A 26,691-nucleotide genomic window follows, 5' to 3' on the forward strand; every position below is an offset into this window, starting at 1 on the left:
CGCGCGTTCTGCTCATCAATATTAGTATAGGTGGCAGCAGAGCTGGGGAACTTGCAGAAGTCAGTGCTGCGGGGTTGGGCGCGCAGTAGAATGTTTTAATTTTTACCTTGACATTTCTTTATAGATTTTAAATATTCACTGTAGTAAAATGAATGTCGTATATTGCAATATTTGAAATTGTGAAACTAGACCTGGGTTTTCCTATGGAATAAAGAATGTGTGTGGTGTGGTGGGGCGGGATGGATATTGGTGGATTCATTTTACTGCTGTTGGAGGCTGCAAATAGGCAGTTGTCACTAATGCACATCAGCTTTCGGGATGGTGTCAGATTTTATCCTTGCAGCACTTGCATATCCACGTTGCTGCCAAGGTGGCAGATCTTAGAACCCTCCCAGCTCATCTCTGCTCAAATTGTTTAAAGGCTGTAGAAAATCTGATACAGAGACATAACATGCTTAGATACTCAGCAGGTTGGGAGCATCATAAGGGGTAGCAAATTTAAAACAGCTGAGAAGAAACTACTTCTCCCAAAGGGTTGTGAATCTGTAGGATTCGCTACCCCAGAGTGCGGTGGATGCTGGGGCAGTGAGTAAATTTAAGGAGGAGTTAGACAGATTTTAACTTGGTAATGGGTTGAAGGATTTTGGAGAACGTGTAGGACAACACAGTTAAGGCCAAGATGAGATCAGACTTGAGCGAATGGCAGAGCAGACCTGATGGGCCAAATGGCCTAATTCTGCAGCTATATCAAATAAACTTATCTGTGGAGTGAAGGGACCCGGGTTTGATTCTCAGCTTGGGTAACTGTGCGGAGTCTGCACATTCTACCCGTGTCTGCGTGTGTTTCCTCCGGGTGCTCCAGTTTCCTCTCGTAAGTCCTGAAAGATGTGCTTGTTAGGTGAATTGGACATTATGAATTCTCCCTCAGTGTACCCGAACAGGTGCCGGAATGGCGACTAGGGGATTTTCACAGTAACTTCATTGCAGTGTTAATGTAAGCCTACTTGTGACACTGATAAAGATTATTATTATTACAACAGCCTCAGATCTGTGTTTCAGCTTCTGATAAAAGGTCATTTCAAAATTCTGGGAAAACTCAACAGTTCAGGCAGCATCAATGGAGAAAACATTTCAGGCCAATCGCCTTTCAGCGTTTCTGATGAAATGTTGTCAACGTTTCCCTTCTAACATAATTTTGACAGGTGGAAAGGTTTAAATGTTGGATTGATGGTGTTTTCTCCTAGCCATCATTCCACCACCACTCCAGGCATGCTTCCTCCTTGGACTCTTTTCAGTTTAGTCCTGAAAGGTTCTCTCTTCAAAGATTCTGCACAGAGAAAAGCAAGTATAAACCTGGTTGTTAACTTTATTCATCAGTGGTATTTGAAATATGTTGGTTTGCTTAATTGGAATTAGTAGCAGGTTTCGGATACAAGTTTTTTTTTAACTTAAGAACTGTTGTAACTGTTAGTAAAGCTATTTCTTTGTTGCTTCTGTAGTTATTTATTTAAATTAAAGTTTATTTCAATATAAAAATAGCTATGGATCAGTTTTATCACTTCTGTGGTGCAGTAACCTTTCCTCACAGTTTTACAAATTGCAACTAGCTGGGTTCTCATCTGGGGTCCTAACAGTGATGATAACTGAAGTCTATTTTTGACACTTTCCTCTTCTAGCATGCTTAAAACATAAACCCAGCCCACTAAAAGAGCAAAGGAAGTGAAATTTTGTTTGGAATATTATATTGTGTTTAGATGTGAATGTGCCCATGTCCCATTTGAATCAAAATGGCAGGGAGTGAATTACACCAGAAAGTCAGCTGGAAAGATCATGGAAACATCTGATGCTAATGAGTGTATCGCCTGAATGGTAAGTGCTTCCTAGCCTCAGTATGTCCCGAATGACAGATGGTATATTGTACTGATGGTTCGTTCAGTGCACTCTACTTTTGCATTTGGCGATCTGTGTTCAGATCTTGCTGAAAAAGATCCAATGAACACCTCCTATCTAGGTTATAATGGTGAAAGTGTTTGAAATTAGTTTTTTTGCTATTTTTAATCCATTTGATTCAACACTGCTCATAATTTAGACAGTTTTACACAGAGAAGTCACATGAGCAGCTGGCCTGGGAAATAGCGATAAATACAGTGTATAATCTCTCTGGTAACTGGTGAACACATAATGGACATATCACATGAGTAGGCATGTTTGAGTTAATGAGTTCTGTATATTTAATATTGAATTTATTTTATTCAGTGCAGATATTCCAGTGCTTATTGATTGAAGGGGAGAATGCTAGAAAAGAAGCCCTGAGACATGCAGAAACATTTATTATCAGCAGCGAAGCCCTTCGGAGATTTTTGGTGAGGCATAAAGAGATCAAGTGCCTCATGCCTGAATCGAATTAAAAGGTAAAATGTTGTAGGAATAGAAACAGAACTTGGAGTCCCACTTGAGTAGCGAAATTAGTTGAGGGAAGCTTCTTGAGCTTTGCTTTACATTTATGCTCACCAGCCATCAGCCTCCACCTTCTGCGAAAAGTGATTTGTTTACTGCATAATCTACTGTCATAGGTTTAGCTTTGTTCTTCACCACTGGCAGCGAGCAGTGGACCTGACGCAATATGTGACAGTTACAGTCACATCTGGGACCTGAGTCCATCATTTTGATGTCAATAAAAAAACCTCTAACTCTGTGGTCTGGATAGTCTCTTTTCATTTAAAACTAGAAAAATGTACAAAGTGGGACTCCTCCAATGAACCCTGCCTAGAATGACAACAATTCACATGAGTGCTGCCATTGTGAGGTCCCAACATAGATATAAAAGCACCTCAAGTTCAAAGAACAAGGGAATCAATTTGACGCTAAAGCTACTTGCACAGATTCCCATCTAGAAACAGGATAAGATTATCTAATCAATTTGTTTAAGGTTCTCCTGGCTGACGAAAAGAGCACCCCACTTTATAAGCTGGACTTCAGTTAACACACAAACCCATTGTGTCAATCGTCATTTATTATAGGACTTCATACCCGCACAGCTGGTAAACATGTATATGCATTTGTTTCAAATGTCAACTGGGCCAAGTTTTCTGACCACTAAGTGTGAGAAGCACAAATTAATTTAAGCTCCAGACTGAAACTCATAAACCATGCCCTATCAAAATAATTATTGATTTTGTTTTGTCTGAATGAGAGGTGTAAAAAATAATGCGACACTGTTCAGAGCAAAGTTCCCTGAAGTGTTCTATTTTATGTGGACTTTCATATTCTGTCACTTCTTTTAACTTCCCATACTTTGCCCCGGGTACAAACTCTAAGTAGGTTTTGCTTGTCACTGGCTGTAAAAAACATGCTTGCCAGGAGCTGATGTTGCTATCACAACCAATGGCCCCCAGGAGGGGGCGCATGCGGTCGGGGTTGGGCCCAAGGACTTTGTGTTCCACGATGTAGCTGAGGATAGCCAGGCGGGTTGTGCGAAAGACGCATTTCTCTCTATTATAAGTGAGGTTCAGGAGTTTTGCGGTGTGGAGGAAACACCGGAGGTTCTCGTCATGGTCCTGCTGGTCACGGCCGCAGATGGTGACGTTGTCTAGGTACGGGAACGTGGCCCACAGCCTGTACTTGTCAACCATTCGTCCATTTCCCTTTGGAAGACCGAGACCCCGTTGGTGACGCCGCAGGGAACCCTGAGGAAGTGATGGAGGCTGCCGTCTGCCTCGAAGGCAGTGTATTGGTGGTCCTCCGGGCGGATAGGGGTGGTACACAGACTTCAAGTCGACTGTAGAGAAGACTCGATACTGCACAATCTGATTGACCATGTCAGATATGCGGGGAAGGGGGTACGCATCGAGCTGCGTGTACCGGTTGATGGTCTGGCTATAATCGATGACCATCCGGTGCTTCACCCCAGTCTTGACGACCACCACTTGGGCTCTCCAGGGGCTATTACTAGCCTCAATGATCACCTCTCGCAGGAGTCGCTGGACCTCTGACCTGACGAAGGCCCTGTCCTGGGAACTACCGTCTGCTTCTGGTAGCGACGGGCTTACAGTCCGGGGTGAGATTTGCGAAGAGGGAGGGTGGAGCGACCTTAAGGGTCGCGAGGCTACAGACGGTGAGGGAGGGCAGGGGTCCGTTGAACTTTACGGTAAGGTTCTGGAGGTGGCACTGGAAGTCGAGCCCCAGTAATAGGGCAGCGCAGAGATGGGGGAGGGCGTAGAGCCTAAAGTTGGTGTACTCTACACCTTGCACAGTGAGGGTCATGACACAGTACCCCTGGATCTCCACTGCGTGGGATCCGGAAGTCGGAGATTTTCTGGGTTGCGGGTAGGATGGGGAGGGAGCAGCGCCTTACCGTATCTGGGTGCATGAAGCTGTCCGTGCTCCCGGAGTTGAAAGGCAGGCCGTCTTGAGCCCATTGATCCGGACGGTCATTGTAGACTTTGCGAGGTGGTGCAGCCAGGATGGGTCCAGTGTGATGGAGGCGAGTGTCGGAAAAAGGTCGGCGGACCGGTCGCCGGTACCAGCGGCCAGCGTATGGTTGGGCGAACTGGGTTCCCGGGAGGCACCAAGATGGCGGCCCCCATGAGACGCACGTGGCGGACGAGGTGCAAGAAGGCGTCCAAAATGGCGGCCCCCGTGGGTCGCACGTGTCGGCTGAGATTAAAGATGGCGTCGCCCACGGGTCGCACAAGGCGAGTGGCGCGGCAGCTGGGGGTGGCCCCGACCGGCAGCAGGCAGCACTGCTGGGCCTAGAAGATTTAGGGGGGGGTCGGGCCTAGCAGGCTTTTGCGAAGTGGCCCTTCTTCCCACAGCCGTTACAAGTAGCGTTCCGTGCTGGGCAGCGTTGTCAGGGGTGAGTACCCTGGCAGCAGAGTAGCACTTCGGGCCTCCGGCATTGACGGGCCGCTGCGAGGCGCAGGCTTGCGTCGCGCCCAGGTCGGTTCATGGCTGTGCCCACGAGGCCCACGAGGGTGCCGCGCAGTCAGGGGTGTAGGCCCCCATGTCCTGGGAGGCCACCTCCAGTGAGTTGGAGAGCTGGACTGTCTCTGGGAGGCCGAGTGTCCCCCTTCTAATAAACGCTGGCAGATATAGTTTGAGTGCATGCCCTTGACATAGGCTTCCCTGATCAGCAGCTCCGCGTGCTGGGTAGCCGATATCGCCCGGCAGTCACAAGGCACACAGGAATTCCATGAGTGATTCCCCAGGGCGTTGGCGTCTCGTGGCGAGGAGGTGCCTAGCATATACCTGGTTGGCGGATTTCATATAATGTCCTTTTAGCAGCATTATCGCCTCCACGTACGAGGGGGCGTCCCTGATGAGGTTAAAGACTCTTGGGCTCACCTGTGCGTGGAGGACCTGCTTCTTCTGGAGGTCCGTGAAGTCTTCGTTGAAAGATGCGAGGTAGGCCTCGAAGCAGCTTAGCCAGTGTTCAAAAGTCTCTATAGCGTCAGCTGCTTGTGGGTCCAGGTGCAATCGATCAGGCTTGAGTGAGGAGTTCATCTTGAGTGAAGCGTCCACCTTTCGAAGTTTAGTGTATTAAATTGATACACCATCAATAATAGCCGACGAGTGATAAACACAACTGAGGCTTTAATACACTAAACAGCAAGCCTCCTGCCTCTGGACCCGAACTGGGTCCGGAGGCGGAGACTTACCACTTTTATACAGAAGCCCCGAGGGGAGGAGGCACAGGCGGAGCCAGCATGGACAAGCCCAGGCATGTACAACACAGCACAGTGAATATAATACAATAAACACAATAACGTGGTTTACCACACACTGATATGATTAGTATTCCATCTAATGATATGGTTCTGACTGCTGTCTGATCTAATATGCTTTGAGGAGGACCATTTTGAATTTCAGTTAATATACATGATTATGATATAACTCTGACACTAACGAGATCAAGGCCAAGGCGTTGCAGTACCAGCGGCGGATCAGGTTTGGGGTGCTCGACCCGGCAAAAGTATGGGTGACGTTCGGAGGCGGGGAGTATTATTTCGAGACCCGAGAAGCGGCCAACGACTTCATTGCGGAGCATAAACTGGGGGAAGAACTGAGTTGACAATGCTTGGTATCCGGGGTGCTCGCACTTCATAATGGTTGGGAACATGTTCGAAGTGGGGGTAAGGATTGGGGGATTTTCGTCCCCTCCAGTTTGGAGGGGGTCCTTCTTTGGTTTTGCTGTTTATTGTTGGGATTGTAAGGGAGGTAGGGGTGAAAGGTTTATGGGAGGATGGATGTTTCCATATCCCCCTCCTGTATTATGGGACTGTTTGTGTTTAGCATTTGTTTGTTTGCTTTTGGGGGAGGCAGTCTGGGATTCGGCAGAAGTCTTTGTTTGGATGGGGAGGGTAAGGTTAGCAGGCAGCCTTCTTTCTTGAGCTGAGGAGTAGGCGGAGGGGAGGTAATTGGGAGGTGCCTTTGGGCAGGGGCTGTCACGCCAGCAGGTGATGCTGGTGAACGGAAGTGAGTTGGTGGGGGAGAAGGCCGAGAAGAATGGCTGGTGGGGGAGGGGGGGAGGTGGAGGTTGTTGCATATGTGACAGGGATGAGAGATGATATGGTCAGGGGCGGAGAAGGGGCCACCTGGGAGGGCTAGGTATAGAGAGAAATTAAGGGGCGAGAGTTAAGTGGGGAAGATGATGGACGGTAGAGGGGATTGAAGGCGTAAGCCTCCGGTAAGGCTGGTCACGTGGAATGTCCGGGGACTGAGTGGGCCGGTTAAAAGGTCCCGGGTGTTCGTGCACCGCAGGAGCTTGAAAGCGGGGGTGGTCTTTCTGCAGGAGATGCACCTTCGTGTGAAGGACCAGGTTAGGTTAAGGAAGGGCAGGTTTTCCATTCAGGGTTTGATTCGAAATCGAGGAGTGGTGATTTTAATGAACAAAATAATGGGATTTGAGTGCGAAGAAGGTGAAGGATCCAGGTGGGAGATATGTGATTTTGAGTGGGGTATTGGAAGGGGAGCAGATGGTGTTGGTCAATGTGTACGCCCCAATTGTGATGATGTGGATTTTATGAGGGGGTTGTTGGCAGCGATCCCGGATTTGGCCACGCACCAGTTGATCATGGGAGGAGATTTTAACCGAGGGTGGATAGGTCAGCCCCAGGTCGATGGGTGATGCGACCATCAATTCACTCGAAGACACGTGGAGAAGTAAACCGTGGTTTTAATCAGCTTAGAACTGAGCCTGCCTGTGACCGGTACAATACTGAAGGCGGCCCCGCAGGTCGGCAGCTCTTATACTTCCTGTAAAGGGGATGGAGCCATGGGCGGAGCCCGTCCATGCTCCAACACACCCCCTGTGGGTGAAGCCACACAATGGCCCATAGGTAGAGCCCAAAGGGTTAATCACATAACACAGTGCACTGGTGAATTATCAGTAATTATACATTCACCACATTTACCCCCTGATTAAAAAATGAAGTCCAGCGGGGGTGACAGGCTCATAGATTCAGTCGGTCCGGTGGCCGGATCGTACGTTGCGACCGCCGAAGCACTGGTGTTGCAGCCACTTCAGGTGGCTGTTGAAGTGGGTCCGGAGCAGGCACAGGCGTGGACTCCGGGAGCAGCTCTACCGGAGCTTCATCCCTGTGGACCGGTGCGGCGGGTGGGAGGGAGCGCGGGAACCATATAGGGGTGGGGGCGCTGAACATGGGAGGTTGGACGGGACATAGTGTGGGGGATGCAGTAGTGGGAGTAGTGTTGGAGCCTGCGGGCGCCAGGTCCCGGAGGGAGACGGTATCTTGCCGGCCATCGGGGTGTTCGACGTACGCATAGTGTGGGTTGGAGTGCAGGGGCTGGACCCTCTCTACCAGGGGGTCGGTCTTTTGGCTCCGAACGTGTTTTCGGAGGACGACTGGACCCGGTGTCATCAGCCAGGGTGGAAGCGAGGCCCCTGAGATAGCTCCCCTAGGGAAAACAAACAAACGGTCATGAGGGGTCTGGTTTGTGGCCATGGAAAGGAGGGACCTAATAGAGTGGAGCGCATCGGGGAGGACCTCCTGCCAGTGAGAAACCAGGAGATTCCTGGACCGTAGGGTCCGTAGGGTCAGTAGGACGGTCTTCCAGACCGTCGCGTTCTCCCTCTCCTGCCCGTTTCCCCTGGGGTTATAACTGGTCGTCCTGCTCGAGGCGATGCCCTTACTGAGCAGGTACTGACGCAGTTCGTCACTCATGAATGACGAGCCCCTGTCGCTGTGGACATAACTGGGGAAACCAAACAGGGTGAAGACACTATGCAGGGCTTTAATGACAGTGGGGGTGGTCATATCAGGGCAGGCGATGGCAAACGGGAAGCGGGGGAACTCATCTATGATGTTAAGGAAGTACGTGTTGCGGTTATTGGGGGGGAAGGGGCCCTTTGAAATCGATACTGAGGCGCTCAAAGGGCCAGGATGCCTTTACCAGGTGGGCCTTATCCGGTCGATAGAAGTGCGGTTTACACTCCGCACAGATTTGGCAGTCTCTGATTATAGCTCTGACCTCCTCGGTGGAGTAAGGCAGGTTGCGGGCCTTGATGTAATGGGCGAGCTGGGTGACCACCGAGTGGCAGAGGTCATCGTGGATAGCCCGTAGTCGGTCATCTTGCGCGCTGGCGCATGTGCCGCGATCTGGGGGCTCGTTGAGCTTCCCAGGACGATAAACTATATCGTAGTTATAGGTGGAGAGTTCGATTCTCCACCTCAAGAACCTATCATTCTTGACCTTGCCCCGCTGCGTATTGTCAAACATGAAGGCAACCGACCGTTGATCGGTGATGAGGGTAAACCTCCTACCAGCGAGGTAGTGCCTCCAGTGCCACACGGCTTGGCTTCCACGATGGCTTGGGCTTCTTTTTCGACTGAGTGTCGGATTTCGGAGGTGGTGATGGTGCGTGAAAAAAACGCCACCGGTCTGCCTGCTTGGTTGAGGGTGACGGCGAGAGCGACCTCTGAAGCGTCGCTCTCCACCTGGAAGGGGACGGACTCGTCCACATCGCAGCTTTGGCGATGTCCGCCTTGATGCAGTTGAAGGCCTGGCGGGCCTCGGCTGCCAGTGGAAAGAGGGTGGCCTTAAATAGTGGGCGGGCTTTGTCCGCATACTGGGGGACCCACTGGGCGAAATAGGAGAACAATCCAAGGCACCTCTTCAGGGCCTTGGGACAGTGAGGGAGAGGGAGTTGTAGGAGGGGGCGCATACGGTCAGGGTCGGGCCCTCGGACCCCGTTTTCCACGACGTAGCCGAGGATGGCTAGCCTGGTTGTGCGGAAAACGCATTTCTCCTTGTTGTAGGTGAGGTTGAATTTTTGGGCGGTTTGGAGAAATCGGTGGAGTTTGGCGTTGTGGTCCTGCTGATCATGGCCGCAGATGGTGACATTGTCCAAGTACGGAAACGTGGCCCGCAGCCCGTACTAGTCCACCATTCGGTCCATCGCTCATTGGAACACCAAAACCCCATTTGTGACATCAAAGGGGACCCAGAGGAAATGAAAAAGGCGGCTGTCTGCCTCAAACGCCGTGTAGTGGCGGTCCTCCGGGCGGATTGGGAGCTGGTGGCATGCAGACTTCAGATCCACCGTGGAGAACACGCGGTAGTGCGCGATCTGATTTACCGTGTCTGCAATCCGTGGAAGGGGGTACGCATCGAGTTGCGCAAACCGGCTAATGGTCTGGCTGTAATCAACCACCATCCGGAATTTTCCCCGGTCTTGACGACCACCACCTGAGCTCTCCAGGGGTTATTGCTGGCCTCTATGACCCCCTCCCGCAAGAGACGCTGGACCTCGGACCTAATGAACGTCCTGTCCTGCATGCTATACCGCCTGCTTCTGGTGGCTACTGGCTTGCAATCCAGGTGAGGTTTGCGAAGGGGGGGGGGTCGATTTTTAGGGTCGCGAGGCTGCATATGGTGAGCGGGGGCAGGGGCCCCCCGAACTTAAGAGTGAGGCTCTTGAGGTTGCACGGGAAGTCGAGTCCCAATAGGAGAGGAGCGCAGAGGTCTGGGAGCACATATAGTTGAAAATTAGCGTCCTCAGCTCCCTGTATCGCTAGGGTTGCAGTAGTGCACCCTTGGATTTGCACCGAGTGTGACCCAGAGGCGAGGAATACGGTTTGTTGCGTCAGGAATATTGGGAGCGAGCAGCGTCTTACCATGTCCGGGTGAATGGAGCTCTCCATACTCCCGGAGTCGAAAAGGCAAGGTGTCTCATACCCGTTAACCCGGACGGCTATCATGGTCGCGACTAGTCCAGGGTGACCACACTGAGGTGTGGATAGCTGGCGGCGTGATCGGAGATGCTGGGGCGGCCCCGCGATGGCTGTCCGTGTAGGTCGTACGCGTCGAGCGGCGCGGCAGATGGCGGCCAAGGTGGCGGTCAAGATGGCTAGTTGGTCGAGCGTGGCGGGCGGTGAGGAATATGGCGTCCAAGGTGGCAGCCCCCATGGATCGCACGTGGCCACCCGCGTGGGGGAGGATGACCAAGATGGCGGCCCCCATGAGTCGCACTTGTTATGCGGAGGCGGAGTCGGCAGACATGCTGCCACCTTGCAGGGTCTGCGGGTCTATGAGTCTGTGGGTTGGGTCTGTGAGTTCGAGTTCTTAGATCTGGCCAGGCAGACCTTGGCGAAGTGTCCTTTTCGCCCGCAGCTGCTGCAGTTTGCGTTGCGGGCCGGGCAGTGCAGTCAGGGGTGTTGGGACTGGCCACAAAAGTAACAGGGTAGCCCCCCATGATGGGCGGGCGGCTGCGCGGCACAGACCTGGGGTAGTCGCGTGATCGGCCGGGGCGCAGTATGGCTCTGAAAAGCGGCCTCCAGAGAGGTAGCCAGTTTTACCGTGTCTACAAGGTGTATTGAAGGATTGATTACTTTGTAGTGAGTCGGGAGGTGTTGGTTGGGGTAGAGGGGGCAGAGTATGTAGGGATAGTTATCTTGGACCATGCTGGCTGGAGATTCAGTTTAGAGCTAGACTAGAGCAGCGGCCGGGTTGGAGGTGACTTGGGGTTGTTGGTGGATGGAGGTTTTTGTGATAAGGTGCGAGCGGCGATTAAGGAGTATGTGGAGTTGAATCAGAATGGGGAGGTGTCGGTGGCCATTTTCTGGGAAGCACTGAAGGCTTCTGGGGGGAAATTATTTCATTTAAGACTCGTGCGGAGAGGGAAAGGAGGGAGGAACATGACCGTCTAGTGAGCAGGATAGAGGAGATGGACAGGGAGTATTCGAGGGTGCCGACGGCAGAGGGACTAGCGAGGGGGAAAAAGTTGCAGGAGCAGTTTGACAGGTTGTTAACGGGGAGGGCAATGACGTAGGGCAAGAGGGGTGCAATACATGTATGGGGAGAAAGTGAGCCGCATGCTGGCACACCAGCTGCAGAGGCAGGCCGCGTCCAGGGAAATATTGCAGATACGGACTGGTGCTGAGGATGTGGTTTCAGAGCCGGGGAAGATAACGGAGGCGTTTAGGGAGTACTACCAGGGACTGTACGAGGTGAACCCGGCGGAGAGAGAGGAGGGCGACATGGGGTTTCTGGACGAGCTGGAATTTCTCCAGGTGGAGGAAGCAAAGAGGCAGGCGTTGGAGGAGCCCCTGGGGCTGAGGGAGGTGCTGGATAGTATCAGGGGCTGAAATCAGGAAGGCCCCAGAGCCAGATGGGTACCTGGAGGAATTTTATAAGGAATTTGCGACAGACCTGGCACCACATCTGTTGGGGGCGTTAAATGAAGCGCTAGTTAAGGGGGAGCTACCGGAGATGATGACGCAGACAGTGATCACAATAATCCCGAAAAAGGTGAAGGACCCGGTGGAATGTGGGTTGTATAGGCCCATATCAGTATTGAACATGTATGTGAAAGTATTGGCTAAGATGTTGGTGGGGAGAATGGAGGATTGTGTCCCGGGGGTGGTTGCTGAAGATCAAATAGACTTCACGAAGGACAGGCAGCTAGCGAGTAATATCGGCTGATGAATGTAGTGATGAATCCGTCGGGGGCTCTGGTACCGGAGGTGGTGGTGTTCATGGATGCGGAGAAGGTATTTGATCGGGTGGAGTGGCGGTACCTGTTCGCGTATTTGGGAAGGTTTGGGTTTGGGCCGTGATTTGTGGCATGGGTGCGGTTGCTGTATGTGGCACCAAAGGCGAGTGTGAGGATGAATAATATGAGTTCGCAAAGCTTTGACACACAGGGGTACAAGGCAGGGGTGCTGTTATAACCTGCCTGCTTACCATTGGCTGGGGACTAATGACAATCCCACAATCCTGTGGGAGTATGAGCTTCCCCAATGAGGGGGGCGGAGAAATCATTAGCAGACTCCCTGTATAAATAAAGCTGGCCAGTTTGGAACCAGCAGAAAGGAGTAAGCAGCAAGCAAGGTTGCTGCTGTTGTGTATATATATGTTATTGTAAATAAATGTTATTTCTTTGTATCTTTGAAATTCGTGCTGGATCCTTCGTAGCCCTCACAAAACTGGCGACGAGGGTTAAAGTGAATAGCTGTCGACACTGCTGAAGCCACCTCCCTGGATTTTTGTTGGATACATGTTGGAAGTTGTTTTCTATTACACCATGCCTCTGGACAGACGTTTGGATGTTTTTGATGCTGTGCTGGAACCAGTACGCACAACGGATGCGTTACTATTTCCGGGCAAACAATATCACCGAAAACGAGCGCCAGGTGGTCATACTGCTCACCGCCTGCGGCCCGTATACATTTGGGGTGATTAGGAGCCTTAGGTACCCAGCTGCGCCGGACACCAAATCGTTTGATGAACTTGTGAATTTAGTGGGGCAACATTTTAACCCAACCCCGTCCACGATAGTCCAACGTTACCGGTTTAATACCGCTGAGAGGACCCCAGGAGAATCCCTTGCCGACTTTCTATCCAGGCTACGCAGGATTGCGGAGTAGTATGACTATGGTGAGACCTTGTCAGAAATGTTACGCGACCGTTTGGTTTGCGGTATTAACAATGTGGCCACCCAGAGAAAGTTGTTAACTGAGCCAACATTGACTTTTCAACAGGCCATTCAAATAGTATTGTCCCGAGAGAGCGCAGAGTGAGGAGTACAGGAGCTACAGGGAATGGAAATGCATGCTTCGGGGCGCAACCCTTTCCGTCCGAAAACGTCCCCCCGCACTCCTGTGGTACCTTGGGCGAGACGACGTCCGGATCGACGGCAGTGGCCATTGGACATTCCTCCCCGAAGGGATCCTTCTCCAGAACCAATGGATGAGGAGTTCCTCCCCAATCTGGCAACTACGCTGGCCCCTTTGCACCTTCTGCTAAAGAAAAATCACACCTGGGTTTGGGGTCAGCCGCAAGAAACCGCTTTCCGGCGGGTAAAGCAACAATTGTCGTCGTCTGGGTTACTACCCACTATGATCCTGGAAAGCCTTTGCTCGTCACATGTGATGCATCCCCGTATGGTATTGGGGCCGTCCTGTCCCACAAGATGGAGAACGGGGCCGAGCGGCCGATAGCTTTCGCCTCCCGCACATTGACTGCAGCGGAAAAAAAGTACTCGCAGATCGAGAAGGAGGGCCTGGCGGTGGTCTTTGCGGTCAAACGTTTCTACTAGTACGTGTATGGCCGCCACTTCACTATCGTGACTGATCATAAGCCTCTGCTGGGACTTTTCAGAGAGGATAAGCCAATACCGCCCATTGCTTCCACACGGATCCAGATCTGGGCTTTGTTGCTCGCTGCATACGAGTATTCTCTGGAGCACAACCCAGGAACGCAGATAGCGAATGCCAACGCACTGAGCCGATTACCTTTATCGACCGGCCCCATGTCGACCCCCCACGACCGGTGAGGTGTTTGCAACCCTAAATTTTATGGACACCTTGCCTGTTACGGCATCACAGATCCGTGAATGGACCCAGACGGAGCCAGTCCTGTCAAAGGTTCGACACATAGTCCTGTATCGTGGGCAGCATAGAGAGCTCCGAGGCGAGTTACGGGCATTTTCCTCCAAGCTGCCAGAATTCAGCGTGGAAGACGGCATCCTCTTGTGGGGGACGCGTGTGATTGTCCCGGAAAAAGGACAGGAGCTGATACTAAGAGACTTGCACAATGGGCATCCAGGTGTGACCAAAATGAAAATGTTGGCCCGGAGTTATGTCTGGTGGCCAGGCCTCGACACCGACATTGTGAAGGTGGCCCAAAACTGCTCCATTTGTCAGGAGCATCAGAAGCTTCCGCCGGCCGCGCCCCTACATCACTGGGAATGGCCAGGGCGGCCTTGGGCGCGCTTGCATGCGGATTTCGCCGGCCCTTTTCAAGGATCCATTTTCCTTTTATTAATCAACGCCCAGTCTAAATGGCTAGAGGTGCATAAGATGCTAGGCACAACATCCTGCGCAACAATTGAGAAGATGCGTTTGTTCTTTAGTACACACTGCCTCCCCGAGGTGCTAGTCACGGATAACGGCACTCCATTCACCAGTGAGGAGTTTGCGAGGTTCATGAAGATGAACGGCATACGCCTTATCCGCACTGCCCCTTACCACTCAGCTTCAAATGGGTTGGCGGAGCGCGCAGTGCAGACATTCAAACGAGGCCTAAAGAAGCAGTCTTCCGGGTCAATGGGCACAAGACTGGCTCGTTTTTGTTTTCGTATAGGACCACCCCTCATGCGGTGACTGGAGTAGCTCCCGCAGAACTCCTAATGGGCCGGAGACTTCGCACCTGCCCTAGTATGGTTTTCCCGGACATTGGCGCAAAAGTACGCCGCACACAAGAACGGCAGGGACAGGATTTTTCTCGGCATCGGCCGATTCGACAGTTTGCGCCCGGTGACCCAGTGTTCGTTTGCAATTTTGCTGATGGTGCCCAGTGGGTCCCTGGCATAATCGTTCGCCAAATGAGCCCTATATCTTACTAGGTGCAAGCCGAGGGTCGTCTCCAGCGCAAACATGTAGACCACGTTCGGTCCAGAAGACTATCCCTTCCAAAGATTCCCCGCCCCCCGGAGCTCAGTTCTACAGCCGCAGAGACCAGAGACAATGGAAACTAGTCCTCACAATCTTCCTCTGGTGCCTCACTCAAAGCCTGCGCAGGTCGTTACAGAACCGCGCGGAGATAGAGACGCCGAGATGACAGAGGCAGCAGACTCTGACTCCGAGATGGAGACACAGGACGCATCAGAGGGGGAATCCTCGGGCCCACGGGCCGTGGATGTACAACCGTTACGCCGTTCATCACGGAAGCGCCGGTCTCTGTCTCGTTACACGCCGCCCGATCCAGGGCCTCTTGCAAATGGTGTCCGGCCTGCGACAAAACGAGTCCGACGCCCTCCTTCGCCAGGGTCTTCGGTGGATTCCTTGGACTTTGCGGGGCGGGGGGGGAGGGATGTTATAATCTGCCTGCTTACCATTGGCTGGGGACTAATGACAATCCCACAATCCTGTGGGAGTATGAGCTTCCCCAATGAGGGGGGTGGAGAAATCATTCGCAGACTCCCTGTATTAAATAAAGCTGGCCAGTTTGGAACCAGCAGGAAGGAGTAAGCAGCAAGCGAGGTTGCTGCTGTTGTGTATATATATGTTATTGTAAATAAATGTTATTTCTTTGTATCCTTGAAACTCGTGCTGGATTCTTTGTGGCCCTCACAAAAGGTGCCCACTGTCGCCATTGATGTTTGCACTGGCCATTGGCAATGGCTCTCGGGGTCGGCGGAGTGGCACGGGATTATGAGGGGACAGAGGGAGCATTGGATGTCACCCTATGCCGGTGACCTGTTGCTGTATGTTTCGGATCCGTTGGAGAATATGGGAAGGATTATGGGCCTGCTTGGAGGTTTGGGGGTTTTCGCGGTATAATCTGAAGGTAGCGAAAAGCGAGGTTTTCCCGGTGAATGAGCTGGGATGGTGGGCAGATTTGGGGGGAATGCCGTTGAAGTAGGAAATGGTTCAGAAGGGCACTTGGCACAGAAGATGGCTGCCTGACACACAAGATGGAGACACAGAGAATAAAGCAGACATAACTGATGCCTGGAGCCCAGCGGGGTGCCAGTAGGACAGATAGATCCAGGACAAAGGGAGCCAGACAGGAAGATTAAGAAATACATAAATGCGGGACACCACTTGAATAAAGCTGACTTCAGCCAAGGTGTACACAATGATATGCTAATACGAATGTCTTGGGCCATTTCCTAAAACAAAGGGACAATCGATACTGCTTTCCTGCTGCTGCCTGTAACCTGTAAAACCTCTTTAACTATAACCATGTGTAAATGGCAAACCGCTTACAAATAGCGATGTACAATCTATAAAATGTTTAAAGATAACAAAGTGATAATTGTTTTGTATCTGGGCCCATTGTGAACCCAAAGTATAAAATGAATGACTGCCATTCAAACCGGGAGAAAGGCTGGCTACTGTACCACGGGGTACGTACGCTTTCTCCTGAAGCTTCGTGTAACAATAAACTGCACTGATTGAACACAGCAAGTCTGACTCCTGAAGTGGTTGATTTTTCCCACAACATATTGGTGTAGCCGGCAGGATCTTACTTCTGGTGAGTTCCGATCGAAGGCCTCGATCGGAAAGCCGGGGTAAAGATCGTTTCGAATCTGCAGGAATCAGACAGGTCAAAAAGTGCAGTTTAAAATAAGGTACCTATAGTGATACGCATAGTGATATACGTCTTGACTGTATAGTGACATGATAATAGATCAGGTTTGGTACTAACTGCTGATAGTATGAAGGATTTGTGGCTTGTGCTGATCAACAAATGGACAAGGTAGTGCTGCCCCAAACGCACAGACTTAGACTGGCTGTCAAGAGGAGGAATCTCCCACGCGAAGGTCAGGATTTGAAGTGGGTATTGAGGCACCAAAGGCACTAAGGATTGTGAAGCAGAAGTGGCAGAAATCGGCTAACCCCGAACTCTGTAGTGGCGAACAAACGCAGAGTTCTTGTATGAAAGCAGAGCATAAGTTGGGTACTGGGCTGTCCAATGTCTTATTAGCGGTGAGGAAAAGGAGCTGATCAACTCTGACCTAGAGCCGAACTCCGGTGGAGAAGCACGTTGCCGAGGTGGTAATAGTGGACACCGTGAGTATAAGTCAAACCCTGAGAGACGGTAGCGATAGCGCGGCGCTGGAATAGTAATAGTGGCTGGGGGGTAGTGAAGTCCCTTCAGTAGAGAGCACACTTTGCTAGGAGGCAGCTGCGGCCGTACAGACGGTGTTAGGGTAGTAATAGTGGCTGGGGGGTAGTGAAGTCCCTCCAGTAGAGAGCACCACTACTCATAGTAACCGGGGGTATTGAAGTCTGCGAGATGGCAGGCACTAATATAAAAAGGGGATCTGCAGGTTCTCTTATCGAGACATATATGACAGACAGACAAGAGTTGATAAAAAAAGATGAAGAATGACGGCTGGGACACTTCCCAGACCTTAGAACAACAGAGGGGTTGGATAGACAAAGAGAAGAGAAACAAGACTAAAAAGATAGGGATAATGTTAGTACATCAGTTAGCAGGACTAATTGAACAAGTAGGCACCTCTACTGAAAAGTGGAAGGAAGACAAAGAGAAGATCAGGGAATTAGAATCCAGAGTAAGGGAACTGGAGAAACACAACCACGTGTTGAGAGAACAACAAGGGAGGGGGGAAACTGATCCCCTACCCCCTTACGAGCCCACACAGCAGGGGCCAACCGCCCCTCCGGCAGGGTGGGGTGCGTTAGAATACAATTTAGCGCCAGTAACCCGAGGGGGAACAGATGCGCAGCCAAAAGCGAATTATAAACCCTTTACCCCAGGTGAGAGACAGCAGATAATGGCTTCCCTGGGCAAATTACAACCTAGAAGCGCAAACACCAAATTCTGGGAAGAATTAGACACAATCTGGGTAGGACACCAGTTACACCTAAGAGACGTACACCAGCTGGTCAGGGCAGCCTGTCCAGCAGATAAGTGGAGGCAGGTAGCTGGCGGACCCGCCACTCATGCAGCCCAGGATTATAACGGGGGACGGTGGACACATGCCGTCGCTTTAACAGCAGAGATAGATGCACAGCAGGACCCCTTCGCCCAATTTAAAATGGAAATCCAGAGAGTGTTAGGGAACGCTCCCACTAACTGGAGCAAGATCACTACCACAAGTCAGCAGAAAGGGGAAGGAGCTTCTGAACATGGGGAACGATTGTTCCACGTGTACCAAGAGTGCTCAGGGCAAGGGAACCCATGCCGTGGGGATCGGGCGTTCATCCAAGCTTTTAAAGATTGTCTCTCTAGTGCCCACCAGGCTATCCTAAAAATGGGAGTGATTATGTCCCAGGATTATGATGAGTTGGTAGAGTGGGCTAGCGGTGTACAGATAGAGGAGACATCCCAAGTCAGAGCAAGACCAGAAAGAGTAGCAACCCCCAGTAACGGGAACTGGGCCAAGCCGAAACTGACCTGCCACAATTGTGGCCGGCAAGGGCACCATGCGAGGGATTGCGGGGCCCCACAGAAAGGAGACAGACCAGGAGTCAGTGGGAAGCATTGCAGCCACTGTAGTAAGTATGGACACTCAGAGGCAGTGTGTTGGGAGAAGCATGGGAGACCCCCGACCCGATCCAGGACCACCACAGAACCGGAGGGATCACGGAACCTCCGACGTCAGCAGGACTGACTGTCTGCAGCCCCCACTCACAAGGGTAAAAAGGAGGGAAGAATTTATGTGTCTGCACTAGTAGGGGGGCAGACAATGTGAGATGCTAGTGGACACAGGAGCGTCCATATCTGTTACCAACCTACCCTTACCCCATACAAACAAAATGATTCACCTAACCGGGATAGGTGGGAACAAAACACCCGCCTACCTGAGCGAAATCACGCTAGTAGAAATAAATAATTTGTATATACCCATGAGATTCTATGTATGTCAAAATAACAAGGGTACAATAATGGGAAATGATTTAATGAAGGAATATAAAGTGTTAATAGATTGTGGAAAGGGAGAATTGATTTGACCAAGACAGGACGGTCGGAAAACTAAAATATGGAAACTTACAAATCACTTGGAAACCATTAAGGTGGCCACAGTCACCGCCAGAAATTGGGAATTGGAGACGGGGGGTTCGGAGCCATCTGTGCTTCCATCCCCAGAGTGTGGGCGGAGACAATATTAGATACTGGACTGACTAAAACGGACCCGATAAGGGTACCAGGACCAGAGCATAAGCCCCACCGACAGTATCCAATTAAGCCAGAGGCAGAAAAGGCCGTAGTAGAAATAGTCAAAGGGTTAGTGGAGAAGTGAATCCTAAGGGAGACCACAAGCACCAGTAACTCCCCAACCTGGCCAGTAATCAAGCTTGATGGGAGCTATAGGCTCACGATAGACTATACCGGACTTAATAAAGTCACGCCCAAATTGCACCCCTTTGTAGCAAACCCCTCGACAATCCTGAACGGACTGTCGCAGGAACATAAAATATTCACAGTATTGGACATAGCCAATGGATTCTGGTCCCTACCATTGGATCCAGAATCCCAGGACAAATTTGCCTTTACAGTAGGGGACAGACAATACACGTGGACTCGCCTACCACAGGGATTCCACAACAGCCCTGCTATCTTCCATCGGGTAATGAGTGACATCCTGAGTAGGGTAGAACTACCAGAGGGCAGCACGGCCCTACAGTATGTAGGCGATATCCTAATCGCTTCAGGGTCCAAGTCGGGACACCAGGAAGCACTGTACCTAATCCAACACGAGTTAGAAACTGCAGGGTTAAAGGTAAGCCCCAAGAAGGCACAAATCGGGAAGGCACAGGTCCTATATCTAGGACACCTTATATCCCAAGGACTTAAAGAAATACCAGCAGATCGGAAGCAGGCAATTCAACAAATGCCGCGACCCGTCACCATAAGAGGGGTCAGGAAGGTGTTAGGGTTATTCAACTATAGCCGAAGTTTTATCCCGGGGTTCGCAAAATTGGCCGAACCAATACAGGGACTAGTCAAAGGGGGAAAACCAGCGTTAGAGCCCGTAAAATGGGGACCGGAGCAGGAAGAGGCTTACAGTAAACTAAAAACAGAACTAATATCAGCCCCTCGACTGGGGTTACCAGATTTGAATAAAGACTTTCATATCCATTGTAGCAATGAGGGAGGATTCTATTCCGCAGTAGTGACACAGGACCATGGCGACAAGAGGAGACCCATCGGGTACTATTCGACTGCAGAGGGACCGACAGTCACCGGGTTGCCAAGATGCATAGCCGCTTTAGATTGTGCCGCCTGGGCCGTAAGAATTAGCGAACCAGTAGTGATGGCAGGGAACATAATCCTCCACACCAAGCACACCTTGGTGGAAATGTTAAATACGGGGAAATTGAGGTCAGTCTCGAACATAAGGAGGGCCAAGTGGGAAGCTGTCCTCCTACCCCCAAGCAAGTCCGTAGTAATAAGAGATATAGGAGAGATTCCAGCAGAAGGGATTTTAGATACAGGAGAGCCACACACCTGTGGAGATGTAGAAAGAGATGAAGGAGAAGGTAGAATAAAAGACACATCATTAACAACAGCTGAGGAGACCCTCTTTGTAGATGGGTCACGAAAATATGTGGAAGGATAACCCCGGACAGGGTGGGCAGTAGTGAATGATAAGTTAGAAACCATAAGGTCAGGACGGATTGACAGAGGTCAATCCGCGCAAGTAGCTGAGCTAGTGGCGCTCACACAGGCACCAGAGTTATCTGAGGGAAAAACCGTGAACATATACACGGATAGCCGCTATGCATTTGGAATTATACATGATTACATGACAACATGGGGAAGGAGAGGGTTCATAACCACTGGCGGAACCCCTATCAAGCATCAGCAAAGAATTAAGACGCTATTAAAAGCCAGTGAGAACCCCCGAGAAGCCGCAGTAATCTAAATTAAAGCGCACCAGAAGGAGCCAGGAAGAGACAACCCGGATTGGTTGAATTTCAAAGGAAACCAAGCAGCTGATGCAGCAGCACAACTGCCTCCAGAACAAAAAACAATTAGCGAGCTACCAATAGCAGCTATAGAACCAGTAGAAGAAGATATAGATATTAGGGAATTACAGGAGAACACCCCAAGTGAGGAGAGAGATGGGAAGCACAAGGTGCAGCCAAAGGAGCTGATAATGTTTGGAGACGAGAGGATAAGGTGATAGCACCGGAATGCATACAGAACACCCTATTGGAATTACACCATGGGCTCTCGCATGTGGGTAGAGAGGCCATGATAACCAGCTTAGGAAGAGAATGGTGGTGGAAAGGGATGGGAAGAGACGTAGCCCGACACTGCCACCGATGTGTGATATGTGCACAACACAACCCTGGTAAACCCATAAAAATTAAAATGGGACACCAATCCAGACCCAAGGGACCCTGGGAACACTTGCAAATGGATTTCACAGGGCCACTACCACAATCCCATGGAAAAACTTATTGTCTGGTCATTATAGACCAATTCACCCGGTGGGTAGAAGCATTCCCTACCAGAAATTGTGCTGCTACCATGGTAGCCAGAATATTGGCAGAGGAAGTAATCCCTAGATGGGGAGTGCCCCTACAAATTGATTCGGACCAGGGGACACACTTCACTGGGAAAGTGATGAAAACAGTATGTAAGCTGATGGGGATAAAACAAAAATTCCATATCCCCTATCATCCACAGAATTCTGGGATGGTGGAACGTATGAATAGAACACTTAAGAATACATTAGCTAAAGCCATGCAAACATCGGGAAAAATGTGGACAGAGGTGTTGCCCACTATACTAATGAGGCTAAGAGCTACCACAAACCGGACAACCGGATTAACCCCTTATGAGCTAATGACAGGACGGGCGATGCAATTACCAGAAAGCATCATAACAGGTGGGACCGATGTAGGTCCGCTAAAAGACAGAATCAGGAGATATGTTTCGGAACTGAGCACCCAACTAAAAGGGATGCGCAAATTCGTAAAAGACAATCAGGAACAAAAAGACACACAAACGGAGCTTGAAATATTCCCTGATGTCCCAGCAGCGGGAAGTCACGTCCTAATAAAAACACTATCTGTTAAGCCAGGATTTGCCCCAAAATGGAATGGGCCACATGAAGTCATAATTAGTGGAGACACCTGTGCCTATATTGACATAAGAGGGAAGGGAACAAGGAAACACGACCCAGCTAAAATTGTATAAACCTGAACATGAATGAACTAATCCGATTGCTTTCCCCCAAACACAGGAGGAGACCGCGAGCGAAGGACCAGTGTGCTCGGAAAGTGTAGAACAATTCTGCAACCAAGCAGACAGACAGATTATAAACTATAGTGTTAGAATTGATACTTGCTCGTTGTAAAAATGTGTGTAACCACGGGTATGATTATGATACTTTGCGTTGTCGTGACTGTAAATTTGACTGGGCTAGAGGATAATCTATTTCACAAAGCCCACATAAACTTACATGGGAATCGAACTGTATGCTACCCATTAGCACAGTCGGTAGAAGCCCTATTTGTAGCCACCCCTGGGTGGATCCCGAGCAATTTATATACAGTTGATACATCAGGTGCACCCTGTAAGGGAGAAATTGGAAAGTATAAAAAGGAGATTCAGGGGAGATGTGTGAAACTTGTAAATCCCACCAACTCTGGAGGTGGGGAGCTCCAAAAGGAGGGAGGGAAAGCTGGTCAAGATACAGCAAGCTATCCGCTTTGTTTCACAGGGCAGGGATGGGGATGTGCCTATGCCCTGGTCCCCACAAATAATTCCTGCATACAGACGCAGTGCATCCGCCAGCATTGTCGGGTTTATAAAGGACAGTTTACTTGCACCTGCAATGAACTGAAATGCATGAACATAACCGCAGGAAGACAGCTCATGTGTGGGCAGTGCAATGGGACTCACGTAAGCTCAACCACATGGACATACCCATTTGATACTTACCATGTGGTGGAATCCAGGCCTTTTGTTCCTGATTGTCTTTTACGAATTTGCGCATCCCTTTTAGCTGGGTGCTCAGTTCCGAAACATATCTCCTGATTCTGTCTTTCATTCAGGGGAACCGAGAAATTGGGAATGCAGGCAGACTCTTAACCAGGGCACTACATGCTACCGGGCAAAGGAGGGATACGTGTTCCTCTTCAATGGAACGTACGCGACAGAAACACTAGATCTCCCAGGCCTTTTTGCAGTGGGAACCATAGGACCACTCACCGTACCATGCCCTCAGAAGGGACATATTCGGAGAAGAATAGTGACTCGGGCTATCAGCAAGGTATTCTGTGCTGATTGGGAAACCCCGGGCACATTAGGATCATCCCTGGGGTACGGGTTCCTCGGGACTCTATCTCTGGGGGGAGCAGCAGGAGTGATTAGTGCTAAGAACAGAAATGTAATTGTTTGTGGATTAGCAATCTTGGAAAACAGTACCTCAAAATCGCTAGAGGCTGTCAACCAAGAAATGGCTGAACTCAGATTATATGCACAACAGACACGGTATGCAGTAGACTACCAGTTAGCCCAACAAGGGGGAGTGTGTACAATCATAGGAGATAAATGCATAACCCATGTCATAGACAAACCCTATAATATTACAGAGGCCATTCACAATATCAGGGAACAACTGGATAACTTCAGACAGGGACCCACATAAGGGAGTAGCTGGCTAGAGTGGCTAGTGGGAAATATCTGGGGACCCTATTTAATCCACGGACTGGTCATGTTCATATCGGTCACACTGGTGTGCTGCCTTAGCTTTGGGTGTCTAAAAATCTGCTGTAATACTGTAACAAAGGTTGTGTCAGGAGCCAGTGTCACCCTTAACGAAACCACGATATTCCCCGAAGACTCCAGGAGATGCGGAGAAAGACGGGAAGTTGTTGACCTGTACCTATGAGAGGTACCGTTGTGTTGGTCTATGGGGCTGTTGGGGCGACAACAGCCCGGACCAAAAGGAGGGGTTGGAGTGGGAAATGGTTCAGAAGGGCACTTGGCACAGAAGATGGCTGCCTGACACACAAGGTGGAGACACAGAGAATAAAGCAGACATAACTGATGCCTGGAGTCCAGCGGGGTGCCAGTGGGACAGATAGGAACAGATCCAGGACAAAGGGAGCCAGACTGGAAGATTAAGAAATACATAAATGCGGGACACCACTTGAATAAAGCTGACTTCAGCCAAGGTGTACACAATGATATGCTAATACGAATGTCTTGGGCCATTTCCTAAAACAAAGGGACAATCGATACTGCTTTCCTGTTGCCGCCTGTAACCTGTAAAACCTCTTTGACTGTGGCCATGTGTAAATGGCAAAACGCTTACAAATAGCGATGTACAATCTATAAAATGTTTAAAGATAACAAAGTGATAATTGTTTTGTATCTGGGCTCATTGTGAACCCAAAGTATAAAATGAATGACTGCCATTCAAACCGGGAGAAAGACTGGCTACTGTACCGCGGGGTACGTACGCTTTCTCCCGAAGCTTCGTGTAACAATAAACTGCACTGATTTGAACACAGCAAGTCTGACTCCTGAAGTGGTTGATTTTTCCCACAACATATTGGTGTAGCCGGCAGGATGTTACTTCTGGTGAGTTCCGATCGAAGGCCATTTACGGTCGCAAGGGATAGGTTTAGGTATGTGGGGATTTAGGTAGCAAGGGAATGGGCGGGGCACCATAAGTGGAACTTAACAAAGCTAGTGGAGAAAGACGGGGAAGATCTTAAGAGGCGATATACACTGCTGTTATACGGTGACACGGTAGCACAGTGGTTAACACTGTTGCTTCACAGGTCCAATTGTCTGTGCGGAGTCTGCACGTTCTCCCTGTGTCTGCGTTTTCCTCCCACAAGTCCTGAAAGACGTGTTTTTTTTAATAAACATTTTATTGAGGTATTTATGGTTTTACAACAACAATATAAACAATGTACATGAATTGATAAACATAGTGCAAAAGCCATCTTCCTCCCTTATAGGTCCCACCTTTATTAACTCCCTACTCTAAACTAAGCTAACCCACAGACCCCTCCCCCCCCCCCCTCTGCTGACGGTGAATTTTCCGCAAAGAAGTCGACGAACGGCTGCCACATCCAGGCGAACCGTAACATTGACCCTCGCAAGGCAAACTTGATTTTCTCCAAACAGAGAAGGCTAGCCATGTCAGTTAGTCAGGTCTCCGTCGTCAGGGGCTTTGGGTCCTGCCCAGCTAATAGAATCCATGTGGTAGTCGGTATTAGAGGTATTATGGTACCCTGTAATGCTGTAAGACCATTGGTGTAGGAGGTACTGTTTTCATTGGTTGAGCCTGCCTGCTGGTTCCACCCAGTAAGGCGGAGTATAAGAGCCCGTGTCTCCCCAGCAGTTGCCTTCTGTACCTGCGCTGCTGGGGGAAACAACTAGTGTAATAAAGCCTTCAATTGTCTCCAATCTCGCTTCTGGGATTATTGATCGAGCATCAATTTATTACACTAGATTTTAAAGAATGGAGCTCCGAATCAAGCCGGAGTGTCTGCAACTCAGCCCACACGCGGAAAACTCAGCGGCAACCTTCAAGCACTGGCTGGCATGTTTCAATGGATATCTCAGGACGGCCACAATTACACCCACAGAGGACCAGGAAATGCAAGTTCTGCACTCGAGGGTGAGCCCAGAGATCCACACTCTCATCGAGGACGCGGACGATTTTGAGGCCGCAATAAATCTGCTGAAAGGACACTAAATTTTCCCTGTAAACCAGGTCTACGCTCAACATCTACTAGCGACGAGGCGACAAATCCCTGGGAAATCGCTGGAGGAGTTCTACCGTGCGCTCCTGGTATTGGGGAAGAACTGTAACTGCCCGCAAGTTTCGGCCAGTGGCCACACATAATTTTTGACACGGGACGCATTTGTTGCAGGTATGCTGTCCTCCCAAATCCGCCAGCGATTGCTGGAGAAAGAGACACTAGGCCTCAAGGAGGCACGGGCCCTTGCTAGCTCCCTGGATATGGTCTCCCGAAATGCCCACGCTTACGTCCCCGACAGCGCGGCAGCCCCTTGGGCAGCGTGGAATCCCCCCTCGACATACTCCGATGCATCCCCCATCCCCCCACAAGCTTGTGCTGCGAGACTGCCAGGCAACCCCGGGGGGCCCCGCTGCTATTTGTGCGGGCAAGCCAAGCACCCCCGGTAGCACTGTCCGACCCGCTCATCCCTCTGCAAAGGATGCGGCAAAAAGGGCCACTTTGTGGCGGTATGCCAGGCTCGGGCAGTCGCTGCAGTCTCCGGAGGCGAATCGGGACCACCACCACAACCCACTCCAAGGGCCACGTGCGGCCAGCGGGCGCCGCCATCTTCCTCCTTCAGGGCCACGTGTGGCCTCCTGGCACCGCCATCTTGTCTCTCGGACACCACATGTGATGGGCACCCCCAGCCATGTGCGACCAGTGGGCGTCGCCATCTTAGCTGGACTCTCAGGACCCCGACTCGGATGACCACATACCGCCCGATGAGAACATCCAACTTCTGCCACGACTAGCCTCAGTGACCGTGGACCAGTCTTGGCCCCGAACACTCTCGACTGCAACGACGACCGTGCTCATCAATGGGCATGAAACATCCTGTCTGATCGACTCTGGGAGCACGGAGTGCTTCATACACCCCAACACGGTAAGGCGCTGTTCTCTCCCCATTCACCCAGTTAACCAAAAAATCTCCCTGGCCTCCGGGTCTCATTCAGTGGAGATCAAGGGGTTCTACATA

General features: G+C 50.6%; 1 long non-coding RNA gene across 1 annotated transcript; it reads left to right on the forward strand.

The window, feature by feature from the left end:
- Window positions 1–1,693: 1,693 nt before the first annotated feature.
- LOC140410526 (uncharacterized) lies at window positions 1,694–2,695 on the forward strand. Its single transcript, XR_011940680.1, has 2 exons — window positions 1,694–1,869; window positions 2,257–2,695. It is a non-coding gene; the product is annotated as an uncharacterized lncRNA (long non-coding RNA).
- Window positions 2,696–26,691: the final 23,996 nt, after the last annotated feature.

The sequence above is a fragment of the Scyliorhinus torazame genome, chromosome 4, assembly GCF_047496885.1.
Source record: "Scyliorhinus torazame isolate Kashiwa2021f chromosome 4, sScyTor2.1, whole genome shotgun sequence".
In the NCBI taxonomy this organism is placed as follows: Eukaryota; Metazoa; Chordata; class Chondrichthyes; order Carcharhiniformes; family Scyliorhinidae; genus Scyliorhinus; species Scyliorhinus torazame.